We start from the raw sequence: 18,434 nt of genomic DNA, 5'->3' as shown, positions 1-18,434 counted from the left end.
CGTTCTACTGTCTGTGCTCCTCTGCCTCCCTGCTCTGTGGCATTGGGGGACCCTGCTCCTGCTGGCCCCAGTCTGGGGGGTCAACATGATTACCTGTTGACTGGCACTCACCTCAGTAGCACATAAACACTCACCTGAGCACAGGTATCAGATCATCTTTGCACAAATAATATGCGTGACTGAATGAAATGCTTTACATGTGTTGGTTTGTATGCAAAAATATCTGCATGGGAACTGTAGTTGTATTGTTAACATGTTGGCAAGTTTGTTTGTGAAGATTTTTGGCGCCAACAGGTATGTCTGTAACATTTGAGTGTGCATGAGGACAGGCCCCGCCCCTTTAGACTAACATTTACACCTAAAAATAATGATTTTAAACTTTCAGCATCTTGTTGCTTTATGATTCTACCCCCCTCTGCCTTCTGAAATTTACCCGCATTTCTTTTGTGGCACACAATCATGTATTTAAACAAATATAAATGTGTGTATTAGTGACTGCTTTTGACCTTAACTATACTTACATGTGTTTGCAATATTTAGTTTTAGTTTTAGTTTGACAAATCACCAGCTCTAATTTCAACTGTACAGAACAGTCAAAAGCCTTCAAGTCCCACTAAAATCATCTTTTGATCTATTTTTAAAGCATTCCCAGAGGTCTTTTAATTATTATTATTCAATTTTCAAAATGTAAAAAATGTTTTGTTTTCCAGGACTAGTTTCTGCAGAGCAGCAAGAATTCCTCAAAAATTTGCCTCTGAGTTGTGGGCGGGACTGTTGGTGTGGAGTAAGCCGACTCTCATTTCCCATCATCCCTTTGTTTTACATGCTCTCCTGCTAGCTTACAACCCCTCACAACCCCAACATAACAGTAGCAGTGCTACAAATGTAGTCAGATCCAAAACACACCTCAGGTCGCGGGCCGGACAGAATAAACATTTATTGAAACGCTCTAAAACTAAATTTGAAAACTTTAAAACGGTAACTTTTTAACATAATTATGAACTAGATATTTAGCACTACCTGCGATAATGCTGGTGTAAATGCTGTAAACTGAATTTGGTGGCTGAAGTGCTGATAGCTGAAGGTGCTGACATTGATAGCTGAAAACGCTGAAGTTAATAGCTGAAAACGCTGAAGCTGATAGCTAGCTAAAATATTAGCTGAATGCCAAAATAGCCCTAAAAACAACGTAGGTTAGCCAAAACAGCTAGTATGTAGCTGGAAAAATAACTAAACTTCAAAATAGTCTAAAAAAAAGAAAAAAAAGTAAATTAGCGAAAACAGCTAGCATGTAAATATTAGCCTAACTACAAAACAGCTTTAAAAATGTTTTTAAAAGAAACCTAAATTAGCCAAAGCAGCCTAAAATAGCTGAAATATTAGCTAAACTTCAAAGTAGCCTAAAAAAACCTGAAAAAGTCTAAATTAGCTAAAACAGCTAGGATGAAGCTCCAAAATAGCCTAACAAATCTAAGTAAATGCCAAAATAGTCCAATAAGCTAGCAGAATGCCATTTTTTTATTTAAAAAAGGTAACTTTTTAACATAATTATGAATAATAAAAAGGCAGGAATAATATTTCAAAATAAATTAACCCAAACCTTAAATAACTTTCAATATTTTACTCTCCATAAACATAAATTTTGTCAAAATCATATAAGTTAGAAATGAGCTCAAGATTTCATCGGGCCATTAATAACAATAAAATAAAATGATCTGGAAGGCCGGATATAATTTGTTTGCTTTTGATTCATCACGATTTGAGAAAAATGCTACAAGAATCAAAAAGACCAAAAACACAATTTTCATTAGATTGGGTCTTTTAAACGGTAAAGCAGCAAACAATTCAAGTAAATTTTAGTTGTGACTTAAATTAGTTGGGTCAAAGGAACTGTAAAGCTTTTTGGAGCTGGGAGCAAACCAATCAATAGACAAGATGGTTGGAAAAGCTGGTCATGGTCGTCAGTCTTCTACAGCGTTCTGAGTTTCCTTTTTTTTCACAATGCTATAATCTGACTCCTATGCTAATTTATTGTGTTTTCCAGGCTCTAATGGTTCCACTACAGCTGAACAGGCAAAACCTACAACTGCTCCCACTTTAATATCAACTTTAACATCCAACAGCAGCACAACTCAGAATCAAACAACAACTCAGCGGGTCACCACTGAAGCAGCTTCAACCCCCCCAGGAACACTGGGAACAGCTGAAACCACTCCGAGCACTCGTCCTCCGACTACTCTGATCACAGCAACACTCAATGAGACAGTTACCCAGAAACACACGGCCTCACCTGGAACACCAAATGTGGCGACAAACACAACCGTACATACAACCAGCCAAGGTAAGAACATGTTTAGGGCCAGGTTTGAAAGTTGTATAAAAACTCATCCCAATTAAAATATTATTTTTTGTGTTTTTAATATGTTCTCATAGTATTTTTCTCATAGTAAGTATACTGTATAGACCAGAGAGAGGCAACTCCCGGCCTCGAGGGCCGCATACCCTGCTCTGGCATGTTCTCATTGGCTGGACACACCTGAACCAGGTAATCAGCCAGGAGTAGGGCTTGGATATCTGGAAATCATGCAGACACTGCGGTCCACGAGGCTTGGAGTTGCAGATTCCTGACCTCAATGAAAAAAAATTCTGATTAAAACTGCATTTCTTAGTATTTCTTGATCAAATCGGATTTGATCTGAAAACCGGATGCTTGAAAATGCTCAGACTAATGTAAGCAATATTGGATCAATCCAGTTGAATATGGCAAGCGAAAACCGCCCAAAAAAGTGGTGTAAAAAACGGCGTGTTGGTGATCATACGATAACACATTTCAAAAGTAGCGCGTAATATACACCGTCTTGTGTTGTCCCAAGACGGGCGTAAAAAGCGACGTCATATTGCGTACAAATCGCAGTTCTAGCGCGTTCAAAACCATTCGTCCAAAGTGTAATTTTGTTGTGTCACATATGGGTGTCAAAAACGCTGATATGTTTGAATAAAAGTGCTACAGCTGAGAGGAAATGTCAGTTGTCTGCTGTGGCCTAGAGGTTAAGACAGCTGCCTTTTGTCTTTTTCTCAATCGTTTGTTTAACGTAAGGTCGTGCATACACAGCGGCTCATGTTTTAGTGGCCACTTTCAGCAAAAAGTCTAGGCAAATGTGTAGACCAGAATTTTGCAATGCAAGTTTTTGAGTCAAGTCGCGGGCTCTATGTACTAATTGGGTGTTTGTTGATCAAACGGTTGATCATTTTCACCCTGAATTGCTGCAGGACAGCCCTGTGACCAATCAGGAACTTGGATTTGACAGAGATGTGTGGGTAGTGTCCTTTTCAAAACATGATCACAAAGGAGAGTTAAAAATTGTGGTTTGTGTCCAGTTGGATTAATAGGATACCAATATGGACATTTATAGGAAACAGGGTTATGAAAGCAAAAGGTCTGGAGCAAGATTTGTGGGGTTTACACCACTTTGACTTGGCGCACCGAGTCTCTTCCAAGTGTAGGTGGTGGAAGAGCGCTGGTAAACAGTAAAAACACAAGAGAAGAAAGATCTCCTCCCTGCAGCTACCTATGTGTTTGGTGGTTTGGTGCTGGTCCGTTGTGAAAACCACCGGCTTCATAAAACCACATAGAGCAGGTTCTTCATGGGCCACATGCAGCCGGTGTGAATGCACCAACGAGGGAGGGGGTTCTTCTGGGCCAACAGTCCCGACCACAACCCAGAATTGTATTTCTAAAGACCCACTGCATAAAAAACCATAAATGTGTTTTGTTTTTGGCTAAAAAGTAAATAATCATAATTAAAAGATGAGTGGAAATGATTGTACGAAAGAAATTTATAAATACATAAATATATAAATGAATTATTGTGAAACAAAGGCTATGTCTGAATTCTCACCCAAACTACTAAAAAACTATCTAGTGCCCTGGATTTTAAAAGCAATTCGGACACCATACTCACTACTTTACTTTCGTTTTTCTAAACACCAGATATGACGTCACCAATTTCACAAATCGAATCAATATGAATATTTTGCATCTTCTGATGATGAAAATGGGGATGGTTTATTAAAAAATTACATTAAAACACATGTTTTTTACACAAAAAGTTCAACTGCAATGCATTGTGGTCTATATTCGCTAATGTAGCAAGCATCAATGCATGCTAGTTTTTTTCAAAGACTTCTGGGAAATTTCTAGCGCTCTTGATTTTGGAATTGTGGATTCGGACAGCAGTACACAATGGCGAATGCACTATATAGTGAACAATATTTTGGCAGTCAAAACATTTGCAATAAACTGGAATCAAAATCATTAGAAAAGCTGCAAGTGGATCAGGATAATCAAATAAAACAATCTAAAAATTCCTCAAGTTTGTAAGAAAAAAAGTAATATTTCTCCTTATGTGTCTTGAAACTAGCTTCCTCATCCATCCGGATCAAAGGTGACTTGGCGGCAAACCCCGGCCTCATAGCCATCATTTCCCTCTTCTGCATCGTCCTCGGCCTGACGGTGGTGGTTCTGGCAGTAAAATGTATCCAGTCACCAAGATCCAACTTTGAGAGGCTTGAAGATGTGCCCATGGTGAGTGAGGAAACGGATGTTGTTTCCACAAACAGGAAGCTCAAAAAAAAATAAAGAAGATTTTAGAAGCATTGTCTGAGTGTTAGTGTTTTCAACTTTATTTTTATCTTGTAGATATTTCTCTCTTTTTCTCTCAGCGGTTTGTGCTGCAGTTTTGTAAACAGGAAGTATGACTAAAAAAAGAATGTCTCACTGTGTGGCAAGCGTGCCCTGACTGAGCTTTTTACTCCACAAACGAGACGCTTATCAAACCTTCCATCAGTTTGTCACCGAAAATTCAAACTGTCAGCATCCTCGAGCGTTCACACGATTTCCACCACAGAAAGTGATAAAATGTGATCTTTACATTCTGATTAGTGAAAAGGATGACAAATAAATATACTTTAAGAACACAATTGAACAAACTTTATAAAAAATACTTTAGAGGTGACTGGTTAGAGTGCACTTTATGTAAGCACAGATAGAGCATACGTAGCAAAAAGAAACCTCCCTGCTGGGAAGTAAACAGCTGATTTAGCAAAAGTCATCACACAACATTAAAAGCTAACTGCCAGGGTTAATAAACTACTCGGCAGCCTTTAAAAACGACATTAAAATAGACGCTTTCTCTGTTATCGATGTAGAATTCACTTGTTTGGTGTAAATGTATTTCACACAGAAGAGAGAAACTCATTTTGGATTCAAATATTCTTCTTCCAGCCTGATAAGTTCAAGATAATCAAATTCAGCATTGCAAAGCTTGTTAACACTGATTGGGAATATGGAGGCACTTGATTTTCCCTGCTGAGAGGGTCATGCAGTTTGGTGTGTTTGTGTGACTGTTTCTTTGAAGGATTAGTCACGAACCAAGGAGATTTTTCCTGAAGGTGTTTTTTTTTTTTCTTTTTTTTTTTTGAGGATAAATTGCATAGAGAAGAATTAACTTTAGACCTCCATGATTCCCTCTTTTTTTTAGAAGTCTTTTAATCCCCGTCTTTCTGCAGTGAATTGTTTTATTTGCTCTTTATTTACTTTTTGGGGCCTTTTTGATTGAATTTTTTGATATAGAGTGGATGGATGCGCTTTTTGAGATTTATTTAAGACATAATTACAACCAAAAAAAGGTTTAAGCCTTTGGTTAAACTGTACTTTTGTAGTATTTAATGTAAAACTACAACTGCTTGTTCCCCCTTTTGAACTATCACAAGAGCTCAAAAGGGGGAACGCCTTTCATACTCAATTAAGTTTTATTTGTATACTTTTAGTCTACACTACATTATTTTTTTTAAACTGTTACATTATGTTATTATTGTATGCCTTATTATCGACAAATTGATGAATGCATTGTTACATTAACCCACTCCAGACCAGTTGGAACCAGTCTGGGGAGTTTTTAAGGATCTAATCCAGGCGTGGGCAAACTACGGCCCTTGGGCCACATGCGGCTCTTTAAACTATTTTGTCTGGGCTGCCAAACTAGAATAAATTCCATTGATAATCCTTAATAATGTTTAATTTTCCCTGTGATTCTAGTGTCTCCCCATAGATGGTGCACTACAAATAAATTGTATGTGGTGTAAGATTTTTAACTTGATTTTCCTTTTTTTTTCTGTCCTTTTCAGGGCAAGGTGAATGAAGAGTCTCCATTTGCCCTTTACTCCAAATGATGGCGGCGAGGAGATCTGTCCAGTCTGCAGGGTGGATCAGATGTTTCTGGACATCTCCAGAAATATTTTGGACATCAGTCAGCAGACATTCCCATTCTCAGTTCACATTGTTGTTGCACTTTTGTCATTGCAAGGGGAACATTCCTGCTTCTGCTTTGACTTGTTTCTCTGCTGCTGGTAAATCAAAATCAAAATAGTGATTACAAACAATATTTTGCTCGATTTTATTTGGTTTAAAAGGAAAAACATATATATATATATATTTTCTTTACAAATATTGTTGCATTTAACTTTGTGTTCAATTGATAAAAACAATTAAATAATATAAAAATTATAATTTTATGACAGTTTTTGGATATTTTCACTTTAAAATTCAGTCAACAGCACCAAAAATATTTCAATAATTGAAAGTTTGCAAATGCATGAGCGATTTGGATATAAAAATATGTTCTCCACTGTCGGAGTGTTGATTATTAAATTCATTTTTTAACTACTGGCAAAGTTATATTTAAAAAAAATGATTTCTGAATAATTGCAGTAAAAAATCAAATTTTAAATCTAAATAAATGCTGAGTAAACGCACTAACTAGAATCATATTTGATTTCTGTAATCACTCACTTTTATCCTATTGTTTTCAGTTGCATTAACGATAAATCCTGTTCTATAAAGAGAATATTTAGCTCCGGTCCACCTTGTTCAAGTCTCCATATTGGCAGTGTTACGCCTTTTTTAGTGTCAATAAAGTTTTAGATGGAATGCAAAACAAAGCTCCTGTTGTCTTTTGGAAATGTGTTTATTTCTTTAAAAGCTGCTAGTTTATGTTTTCAGCCAGTGGAGGATTTTTGCTTTAAATAACTCATTAATTTCTTAATCATTTGTTTTTGGTTCTTCTGCCTTTTTTACACATTTGCTGCAGAAAAGCTGCTTTGCCACTTTACTTAAACATCCAATTTAGCTGATGACTGAGCAGACTGTCATTATGAATTTACGTCACAGGGATTTTGCCACACATTTTGCTGAGGTGTCTGAGTCAGTGAATTAGTGCTTTTAAGAATCACTGACAATTGGTATCAACCTGAGTATGAAACTTAAGCAGTTTATCTGATGTGTTTCTGGATTTCCTGTATATTGCAGGACGTGCTGTCTCTAGTTTTATATTATGCAAACCTTTTAGCTACTTCCAGGAGAGCCACTCCTTCAACCACGCATTAACATGCCAGAGTTTCCCCACACGGATCGCCCAGAGCCCAGAGATAAAGACTGGTGTCTGCAGGGCTCAGTGATGTGCAGTACCTAAAGAAAGCTAGCAACATATCTGAACAAAGAATGGCCAAACAGGTTGAGTCTCTAGGTGTGGTTTTGTTGTCTCTCTGTGTGGCTGCAGCCTCCAGCCTGAGACACGTGGCTATGAAAGAGCGGAGGGTACACAAATGGAAAGCTGGGTGGGCCAAACTCTATACAAACGAGGCACACGGTGTTCTTTATCACTGAAACCCAGCTCCTGTTTTAATACGCATGTTCATCAAATGTAGATTCAGCAGATTATTTACCCTGACATGGTTGGAATTCCAGCTTGACGTTTCCCCAGAAGACATTAGTAAAAACTTTCTTTGGAAGTCGGCAGTCAAAGATGTCAGGGTAAATATCTTTAATCAACATTTGCCTGATGAAAGAAAAAAACAAATACAAGGAAACAGAGAACCAAAGAGAGCGTTCTGTGTAGCCCCGTGAAACAAAAATACAGTCCAATTTACTAGAATTTGTGTTGCAATTGGGGAGACTTACCTGACAATACTTTGGGGGCCCTAAGCTGAAGACTTGAAATATTTCTAAAATGATTTTCATCATTATTTTAATCCATCATAATCAAAGAAGAAACGAATCACTGAGATGGCATAAGACCATTAGTGTAAAGGGGTTTCATCCTCCCCCTGTAAATGTGCAGCAATGGAATATTCCGTCAACAAGTTGTAGAGACTCTTCCATGAGTGGGGAAAAAAGCAAAGAGAAAGCAACAGAAACAAGAATAAAAGAAACAAAGGAAGTCAAAAAGAAGACAAGGAAAGTCAAGACAGAAAAAGAGAGGAAAGGCAATCAACAAATTCGAGAATTTGTTGATGCCACCACATAAGGCTTTTTTCCATAATTTAAGTATTTTTGTGTTTTTTTGCCAACCTGAAAAATTAAGGAAATCACATACATTATGGATGTTTCCATGCAGGCTAAAGGAACCACTGCAGAGGGCCCCATCTAGTTGTTTGCTCTGGGCCCCAAAACTGCTAGATCCGCCACTGCTTGTGCAATATGAGAAACAAACTCATATATATATATATATATATATATGTAAATATACTGACAGGTGTCCAAACGTTCTGTAAAAAGGGCCAGATTTGGTGAGGTGAATATTGGTGAGGGACAGCCATTCGGTATGAACCCTCATAATAACCCTTATAAAACTATTTAATTGAAATTTTATTGCAAATTATATTTCATTTCTTTACATAGAACAGAAAAAAAATGCATTTTTCCCACAATTTACTGTCAATTTCAAGTTTAAAAACCATGCCCAGTTATTTCCTAGAAAGCTTGTCGTAGTTGGCGTGTCTTGTCTTGTTGTCCTACCTGATATTGAACTCCTTGAAAACTCACAGCCTCTTGGCCTATCAGGTAGACAGAGATAGTTTGTATTTCACAAAAAAACCCCTCAGATTTACACTTGTCCTTGAAGCGGAGGCCCTCGCAGTCAATTTGTGTTTCAATAGTGTTTCTACAAGTTTAAAATGGCGTATAACCTCATTTTGCCAATCAAAAAAATATACACATAGTTTTTAGAACATGTTGGAAGTTACATATTGTTGGTTTTTTGACAGGGGCCTGTGGGTTGGAGGGAATTTTGGCTTAATTTACGCCCATGGACCACACTTTGGACATGCCGATATACAGTGATACACAACATACATCTATTTATTCTTTCATATAATTTAAAACACATTTCGTATGTCCTGACTCATATTTTCTTAAAGTAAAACCTATTTTTTTAAATAGTTTCTTTTATTTACTTATGAAATGTGCCACTAAAGATTGAAATGTTTCCTTAGCAAAATATTTAAGTCTACTACAAGTGTACTTTGTCTGTAGAAAAAGTGATGCAGTATACTTGAAAATTCCTTTTGATTAACTATAATGTTACCATAAAATATTCAAATGTTGTCTGAAGAAGTATTCAATTAGTATTCTACTTCCTACACTACACCTCTAAACAGCATACTTGCTATATTTATATTACTCAAGAAAACCTAAAGACTCCAATCATCTTTTAATCTATTGTAAAGCATTCTAGTGTTTTTTTAATAATGATTATAAAGTTTTTGTTTTTAATACCCTCTGCTGATCTCTGAGTCGTGGGCAGGACTGTATGTGTGAAGCCTGCACTTATTTCCCATCATCCATCATTTTACACACTTTCCTGCTAGCCTACAGCCCCTCACAACCCCCAACAAAAATGGCGGAGCTCCATCTGTGCAGTTTTGAGCCAGATACCGGACAAAGACGTATATGAATCTATTTTTTAAATAGATGTATCAGAATGGAGCAGCAAGCTTGAAACCTGCAATCTTTGCTTGTTTGCTCTTAATATTACTTTTTTATTGCTACAAGAACATGTTAAAAACACCAAAAACACAATTTTCATTGGAGTGGTGAATAAACTTTAAGTGTATCCTGCTACTTTTTCAGCAGAAAATGTGGTAAACTCATAAAACACAGAGAGAGAAATGTTTTTAAAGAATACACACATGTCAATTCTGGTAAAAAGTCTGAATATGTTGCAAAAAAGTGAGTCATGTCGTTTGTGACTTTGAGCGCCAGAGCAACAACAGAGGATCAAGCCGCAGCGCGCACACCTCGTGGTCGGCGTAGTAAAATTGTTTACGTGCCTCAGCCAGTCTTCCTGTCATGTGACCATGTCACCCACGTCACGGTGACGGCACTGGGCAAGCACCCTGCAAGTTACAGAGTTTGAAGTCTAAAGTGAGGAGCGATTATCTGCAGTAATAAAACATGGAAAGGGGCGATCCGCGCAGCAGCGTTACCTGACTGACTGACAGGCGTCTTCTGGAAGTTTAGCCGAGAAAAGGAACGGAAGGACGGGGGACGAGGTGAGTGACAAACACGCCGAAACTTTTCCTCCACATCTAAAAACTTATCCAAGGAGCGGAGATGCGCGCGCGCACAGAACGCGTCTGACTTTCAAACTTTTATTTTGAAAAACTTGCAAAAAAAAAAGTTTACCGTTGTGAGAAATCCTCTAAAGACGGTTTCTCAGAAACTCTCCTGACCTATTTTCTTTTTCGTTTTCCGTGTCAGCATGATAGTTTCTTCAGCAAGATTCATATTTCTAAGCCAATTTTGTTCCTCCCAAATGTTTATCTATCCCAGGAAAGCCTAAAACTGCATTGTGTTCTCTCTTTTTGATAGATTACTTTATCTCCATGAGAAAACCAGCATGGAATGTATTTTCCCAAAATATTTATGTATTCCTTACTCCTCCCTTAATCGTGTTTCTTCCTCTTGTTGCTCTCCATGACCTCAACATTCTTGTTTTCTTTCTTAAAATGATCTGAAAAACAAATCAGATCTTCTTTTCCACTTCTTTAGTAATCATTAAAAAATTAGCACAACTTTCTTATATAATTTGTATTTGTTAAAGTCATTTTTTTTCTTGTTTTACATATTTAAATACCCAGATTTTAACTTTCCCCTTATTAGATAATGATTGTTTCTCTTTACAAAATCAGATTTTATTGTTTTTATCAGTTTTTCCTCGAAGGTCAAGTGAGGATTTGATACAAATCTCATTTTAAAATCATCTGAAGAGCAAAATTTGCCTAAAATGTGTCCATTTACGCATGCATTCTGCTCAGTTTGACTTCATCCATGAGGGTTTTTAGTTGTCTCTATCAGGCAAATCATTTTAGACCTTTCACAGTAAGAGTGGGAAGAACAAAAAAAGTCTTTGTTATTTTCGGAGTTTTAACTCTTAGTCAAGAGAAGAGTGACGCATTTGTGCGCATAGCAGAGATCAGCTTTCACATTTTTTTTTGGAAGTTGTGGAGTCGAACCTGTTTCTGTGTCTGTCGGGGAGCAGACGTCAGTTCCTCCGGTGTCCGCTAGATGGCAGTCTGCTCCAGCGCTGCTCGTCTCCTCATTCATCCACCAAGGGCTTCAGGCTGTTTGTAGATGCAAACATTTGCTGAGGCATGTCAGGATCTGCCTTTTTTTTCCTCTCTCAGAATGAGTCATGGGTAATTTGGCAGTAAAAAAAATGGCGTTTATCTTTGCACTTGATCAATTTTTCTGGTGAGAAAATAAAGAGGCGGGAACAAAAAACATCTATTTTTACCTCATTAACAAAATTCATATTTGATTTTTTTCCAGTGCAGCAACTCCATTGAAGGTGTTAAAATTACTTACATGTTATTTTGGTAGGGTTTGCATAACTTTTTAAGGAGAAATAAACTTGATTATAATATTTAAAGACCCACTCCATTGAAAATTGCGCTTTTTAAGATGTTGCTAACGTGTTAAACTTACATTAGATGATCTAAAAACAGCATTTCTGAGTAATTATTTATTCAAATCATTGTAAATCTGGAGCAGACGAAGAAATAGCATTGGAAAAAGTGTGAAGCAGTGAAATAGGTGCTAGAGTTGCCTGCTCTGCTTCATTCCGATGCATCCACTTGCAGACAAATAAGTGTTTTCCTCGTCTGAGCTGGTATCTGGCTTAAAGCTGTATTACTGGATAACTGATTGGATTTTTGTGGCACTTATAATGGTATGTTGGGATTGTGAGAGGCTGTAAGCTAGTGGGAGAGTGTGTAAACAGATGGATGATGGGAAATTAGTTGAAGTTTACTCTGCACCAACAATCCAGTTCAAAACTGAACAAACTACGTCCAAGAAAATGATTTTTTTCATTTTGGTTAAAAACGTTATAATCATAAATAAAAATCCACTTGAAACTTTTTAAAAATAGATCAAAAGATGATTTTAAATTTGTTTCAAAGATAAATTTTGATCAAGCATCCATTTACTAAGAAATTACAGTTGTGAAAATACATCAACATAAACTAATATTAAAGAAACTTTTAATTTTTTAACTTTTACAAAAATAGTATGACAACAATAATGAACTTTATCCATTTCTGGAAAGATCGTAACCCCTAATTATTTTTTTCAGAATAAGTGTATCTAATCAAAGGCAGGCCCATTTTCAGCCCACTGTTAGACTTTAAACTTTTCCACTTTTTCCGGCTCCTGCTGCAAAGCTTTACATTTCGTCCTCTCTGCCAGTGCCAAAGGAGTGAGCAAAGCCTGTAATAACAGTAATGATTCATGGAGGTGTTTCGCCTGTTAGGAATTGTGAGTCAGATTTTTACTGCATTGTGTACGTCTGCCTGTTGTTGCACTGAAGCTCCTGGCTGTTGTTCAGTAGCCTTATCAGCTCAGGTTTTTAACAAGCATATCTGCTATCTGCTGTGCGTCAGCATTAAGATGGTATGAAAAGACGCCTTGAGGGTTTTCTTTATGATGGCTGATTGAAGAATTCAAGAAGGATGCCGCCGTTCAGATGGTTAATAATTACAGCCTGTGCTGCGCCTGGGTGGAGGGTTCACCTGGTGCTCCACGCTAATGAGCAGCACATCACATGGCTGCATCATGCTGCTGGACTGTATTCTGGAGTGGGACATAATGATTGGCCAGCTGTACAGCAGATTTATGAATTAAAACTATTGAGGCAGATTAGAAATGAAGAAAAGAAAAAAAAAAACAGCCAAGAAGTTTTTTTTATTAGCCTAATAAAATGAAAAAAGCCTAAGCTAGCCAAAACAGCTAGCATGCAGCTGAAATATTAAGGTCCGGTCCCACTGGCTTTTACAGCCATATCACTGCTGGAACACGAAAAAAAATGTCATTCCCGTGGTACAGACGCTGTTAGCGGTGGACCGGTAGTGCAACGGGCGAGATATGGTCGCGGAATCGATGCACATATAAAATTGTGCCGCCATTACATGCGAAAAGCACAAAAATTGAGACCGCGGGTGACTGCGTGTGGTACTAGCGGTACCGCCGTGCAATGGCTGTGAAACGGTGGCGCAACATCAGTTTGGATGCTGAAATTCCACGCTCTTGCATGGCTGTTCCCCGGCCGCTCTGCGCTTGGATCGCTGCTTACAGCGTCTGTTTAGCAGCTGATAGAAGGAGGACTCGCTCACACGGGATTAAGGAGTGCTTTGCCAGAGGAGTGGGAGTGGAATGGACTCCGGTGTCTGTATCACTGCGATTCCGCGAGCATGCATAAAGTTGGCAGGTCTAAGCGCGTGTGGCAAAATTTCCAACCATTTTACCCGTGATATGGCCGTCAAGTCCAGTGGGACCTGGGAACTTCAAAATAGCCTAAAAAAGAAAAAAAAACTAAATTCGCCAAAACAGCTAGCATGCAGCTGAAATATTAGCTAAACTCCAAAATAGCCTAAAAACCTTAATAAATGTCAAAATAGTCCAAAAAGCTAGCAGAATGAAATTATAACTTTTCACTTTACTACGCTCTGACTCCATATAATATAAAGCAACAACAAATCGACTATTAAATTAAATGTTGACTATTTTATTACTCGATTCGTCGACTAATCGTGACAGCCCTATTTCAAAGGTTTAAGAGAATGTTGACAGTTTAAAAATATGAAAAAAAAACAACACCCCACCCACCCCAAACCAAAAAAATTGCCATTTTGTCATTTATTTTGCTGTTCTAACTTTAAAATGTTTTGTCCACCTGCATTAAAAAGTTTTGGGTAAAAACAAATATCGCCATGGGCTCCAAGTGGGATTCGATCCCACGAACTTCTGATTACAGGGTCTGTGGCTTATGCCGCTGCGCCATCTAGTGGATGGTAAAAGTACTGCAAGTTCAAAATCGCATTTAAAAATGACTGTCTCCATAGTGCAATCATTAAAAAGTTAGCTTCATTGACAGATCCTCGACTTTCCTCTCACTATCAATATGTTCTGATAACAAACAAACTTTGAGTAGTTCTAAGATTGTACTACGTTTGTGTGAAGGTTCTCTTTTATCCGGGTGATGTTTCAAGGAAGATAATTTCAAGTCTAGCTGTCATTTTACTACTAACAAATACATTAAAGTCACAAAAATAGCCCTCTCAAATAAACCCTCATTTCTAAACCCATCATGCATCTGGAAGTTGCCAGAGGACAGTTTCTGTCCCCATTCATCAGAATAAAAGTATTCACTGCCTAAGGTTAGGCTTTAGAGGCAGTTTTGGTGTTAATGTGTCATAAAAATTGAATTTATATGCTTATATTAGCCAAAGTAAACTAGCTCATGTCAGTTTTTCTGTTCCGGATTATCATAAAACCTTTAGTGACTCCCAATTTTAGATTTACTCTTTAAATTAGCCTCTAAGGGAAAGTCAGTTGTGCCCCCAAGAGGACAGTTCATCACTTAAAAAACAACCGTTGGATGGTTTTACATTGAATATAGAGCATCTATTAGTATCATTGATAGCAACACCTGATAGTATTGCTGTTCAAGAGAGTTTTGCTATACTTGAATCCCCCCCGAGAGACTCATCCTCCCTTAAGCTACGATCGCACCGTTCTCGTTAGAAAAAGATTATGGAGGAGAAATTAATAATTGCAGTTTGTATCCCGATGGAATGACAGTATATGACACCAAGTCTTTTATATTGGAATAGATCTGTGAAATAATAAAGTATGGAGCAAAATGCCAACATTTTCCATCAAATCTCTTAAAGTCCCATTAGCTGTCACTCACACCTAAGAAGAAGCCCCTTCCTGCTTGTCCAGTGTGAACACAATTGGCTATACGTCTGTTCAATAACGCACGTTTTCATATGCCTGGTGTGTTTTAGTCACTGTAAATGTCACTAGTCCAAGAGAGAAGCTGCCATCATTTCGAGTCGTGATAGCCTTTGAAACAACCAGACAAAAATGTCAAAGCACACTCTCTACACTTCGCTCGACTGCCAAAGAGCGTCCTGAACCGAGGAGAGCTCTGATTAAAGCGTTCAGCCTGCAGGGAAGCTTTTCAGTGGGCTTTCTATCAGGCACCGAATACAAAAAAAAACCTTTTTTTGTACTTTGAGAAAAAAAGAACGCATTAAATCTCAAAAGATTTAATTATAAGCACGGATTCATAATTTGTACTTTTGTCACAACCTACTGTGGATTTACTCAGGCTGCATAGTCACGTAACTCTGACATTTCAATAGTTGGCCTTTTTTTCCCAACAGACATTTTGACGTGACATGGAGTTAAAAAGCGGAAAGAGCTATTCTGGTTCTCGGTTCGTTCTGGAAGTCAAAATCCTTTTCAATTCCCAGTTAAATGTTACGTGACTCACACCGAGACGGCATCCAAGGCAGTTAATATTTCAGCCCAAATGATTTGTAAATGTAAGGAAAAAGAAGTGTGATTGATAAAGAGATGACATGCATGAAAAGAATCACTGTTGTGCAATTTCAATAAAATATTGTTGAATACTTTGATTAAAAAATGTGTTTTCTGAGGTGTTTTGAGTGTACAAATATTTAGATTTATGCTCTTTTAAGTGTTTTTTTCTCTTTAGTTGTCACTGACACTTATCTAAATCACTTGTTTCCTTACTAAAACACTATTTTGATTGAGAATTTTGAATGGAAAACAATATGTAAATCTTGGCATTAATTATGCTTTTTTAGAAATGGATATTACATTCAAAAATTGCATTTAAGTAGAAACAAAACTAATCATTCTAATAATCATTAAGTAAACAAACAATATTACACTTTACACATTTAGTTTAAAGTGTGACATTTGTGGATTTATCCTTAACAATAATTAAAAATAATCTGCAAATTCTAGTAATTTGAGTTAACAGGTTTTTTTATTTTTATTTTTTATGAGTAAAATGAAAAACAAATCTTTTGTTTACAGTTTTCTAAGGATCTGTAGAACTAAATAGGCATGCGTGAAATTATATTTTTGTGGATATATTTTCAAAACATCTGTGTTTAGACACAGATAATGAATGCTTTCAGTCTTGTTTGTGTTCGAGTTATTAAATATTAGTTTTTTATGATAAATTATTGTTTTGATAAATATGTGCTTTCCCTCTGAAACCTTCTAAAACATTAGATCACTGCTTTATAGTCCAGGCAGAACTAGACTCATAGGAGACAAATCCACCAGACTTATATTTTCATACTGGCCGACACAGATAATTACATTTTTGTGCAATTATTTGCTGATTTCATCGCTCTTTCTTAGAATTAATGGTACAAATATAAAGTATTGCACCTGAGTGAGAGGACATTTTTCATACATTTACTCAAGTAAAAAGTTTAATTTAAGTTAACATTTTTAGAAAACTTACAAGCAATTAGCTGATGCATTTAACATCAGAATTGATCTTGTTTTTGTCCTTTTTCAGTCATTATCATGTGATTCACACCACTCTAGTGCTAGTCCAGATATTTTCTTTGACAGTGAGAATCTTTTTCTGACTTTCCTTCACTGATGTGTCTGTCGTATCACCATCGCTTCTTCTTAGAAGCTGTTATCACGCTATTGTTTGTGAAATCTCTGATGACGAACCGTGTCAAAGTTTCCTGTTCAGATCGGAGATTAAAAAGGCATCGAGATCACTCAGCCGGGTACCCCCCCATGCTAATAAAAACCTTGCGGTGCTGGTTTTTAATGAAATGTTGTGTCAGATCTCTGAAGCCCGTTTGAGGGCTCTGCCTCCAGCATGAGAACAGCTGGTCTTGTTTGCCGTTTGGCTGTGCGAGCGGCACATGCTGCTCCTCCATGGAGACGTGCGTGTTTGGTTAAAGGAGCATCAGGGCAGTAATGAGCAGCATGCATGATTTAAAAGACTGTTTAAGCTGGGAGGTGTTTAAGCGGCCTTTTATTAAAATGGAAAAACGGTCTAAATAAGCACCGCTCAATTGGTTAATTGAAGGTGTTGATTAATGAGGAGAAGAGGATTTCCTCTAGTTTATTAAGAGATGTTGAAATGGACGTTTTTCAAACTTTCCACACTTTTAGCTTATAGTTTAATAGCTGTTCCTTTCTTGGTTGGTCTTTAGTTTTCATCTGGTCACCTTTTGACCCATTCCAGGGTGTCATTTAAAGGGTAACCAAACACCAAAATCAACTTTTTTTTATTGTTGGCCTCTGTAACTGGGGCTTGGCTTTGAAAGTGCCGTCTGCTACAGCCCTGAGCCATTTTTGTCTGTTTTCTGTGGCCCCTCCTCCTACACAGGTGCAGGTGTTTTGGCATGTGGGAGCTCCAGATAAAAACTCAGCCTTAGCTTGAGCGCCATCGCTGGTTCTTCACTGCATCGTCTCTGCTCCCAACTCTTGTATCCCTGCTAGCTTTTAAGTTAAAATACTTATAGTGATAAAAAACAGTTTAGTCTCCCCTTTATTTGTTACATTTCAAACCAAGTTGTAACAAATTGGGGGCTTGTCCGGGATTTTAACCCACGACTTCTCACACCCAAAGCGAGACTCCAACCTCTTGAGAATTATACTCCTTGCCACATTTTTGACAATTTAAAATAAACTTATTTCATTTCTAAAATCATAGCCTAAAACCGTCTGTGTGCTGCCCCCTGCAGGTTGAAACGAGGTATTACAGTTGAATTTTGTGATTGGTCAACTGGTGCAAGTCCCACATCATTTCAGAAGTTTCACGTCATCATGCTCTGCAGCTCCAGTATAAAAGCCCCGCCTTCCTTTGATTCTGTAACGGTCAGTAGTTATCGTGTTAGCTTTAGCATTGCTCGTAGGTGTGTTGCCTTCTGTTGTCAAAAAATCCACCGGCTTTCACAACTTTCCAGTGAACTTAGAAGTTAGACAACAGTAGCTGAGTGTAAATGGCATTGACTCTAGTGAACTCCGTCCTGGTGATGGATTTGCAATAAATGTTTCACTTGAGATTGTTTGCTTATATGTTAGCCTTATTAGCTTATGATACTAGCGTCTTTTTACCACTGAGACATGGGTCCCCTTCAGTCTGGACCATGAGCGCCTCTGCCTCATTGAATTACGAAACAATTTGATGATCAATTATCAATGCATCCCAGATCTACAGTTTTTTTTTTTTTTTTTTTTT

The 18,434-nt window shown here is 37.5% G+C and overlaps 1 protein-coding gene and 1 non-coding gene across 2 annotated transcripts in view; both read left to right on the top strand.

Annotated features, from left to right (window-relative positions):
• The first annotated feature begins 1,808 nt into the window (after nt 1–1,808).
• LOC112150715 lies at nt 1,809–7,082 on the top strand. Its single transcript, XR_004947755.1, has 3 exons — nt 1,809–2,341; nt 4,422–4,585; nt 6,187–7,082. It is a non-coding gene; the product is annotated as an uncharacterized LOC112150715 (transcript).
• A 3,085-nt stretch (nt 7,083–10,167) lies between these two features.
• The window catches only part of pde4cb (phosphodiesterase 4C, cAMP-specific b), a 111,527-nt gene continuing 103,260 nt past the window's right edge, over nt 10,168–18,434 (top strand). The window contains exon 1 of the mRNA XM_024278507.2: nt 10,168–10,389. The gene's annotated coding sequence lies outside the window, so the exon portion shown is untranslated. The remainder of the gene's footprint in view (nt 10,390–18,434) is intronic.

The sequence above is a fragment of the Oryzias melastigma genome, linkage group LG4 (assembly GCF_002922805.2).
Source record: "Oryzias melastigma strain HK-1 linkage group LG4, ASM292280v2, whole genome shotgun sequence".
NCBI classification, from domain to species: Eukaryota; Metazoa; Chordata; class Actinopteri; order Beloniformes; family Adrianichthyidae; genus Oryzias; species Oryzias melastigma.
The sequence above is the reverse complement of the archived record's forward strand: the minus strand, read 5'-3'. Positions and strand labels throughout refer to the sequence as shown.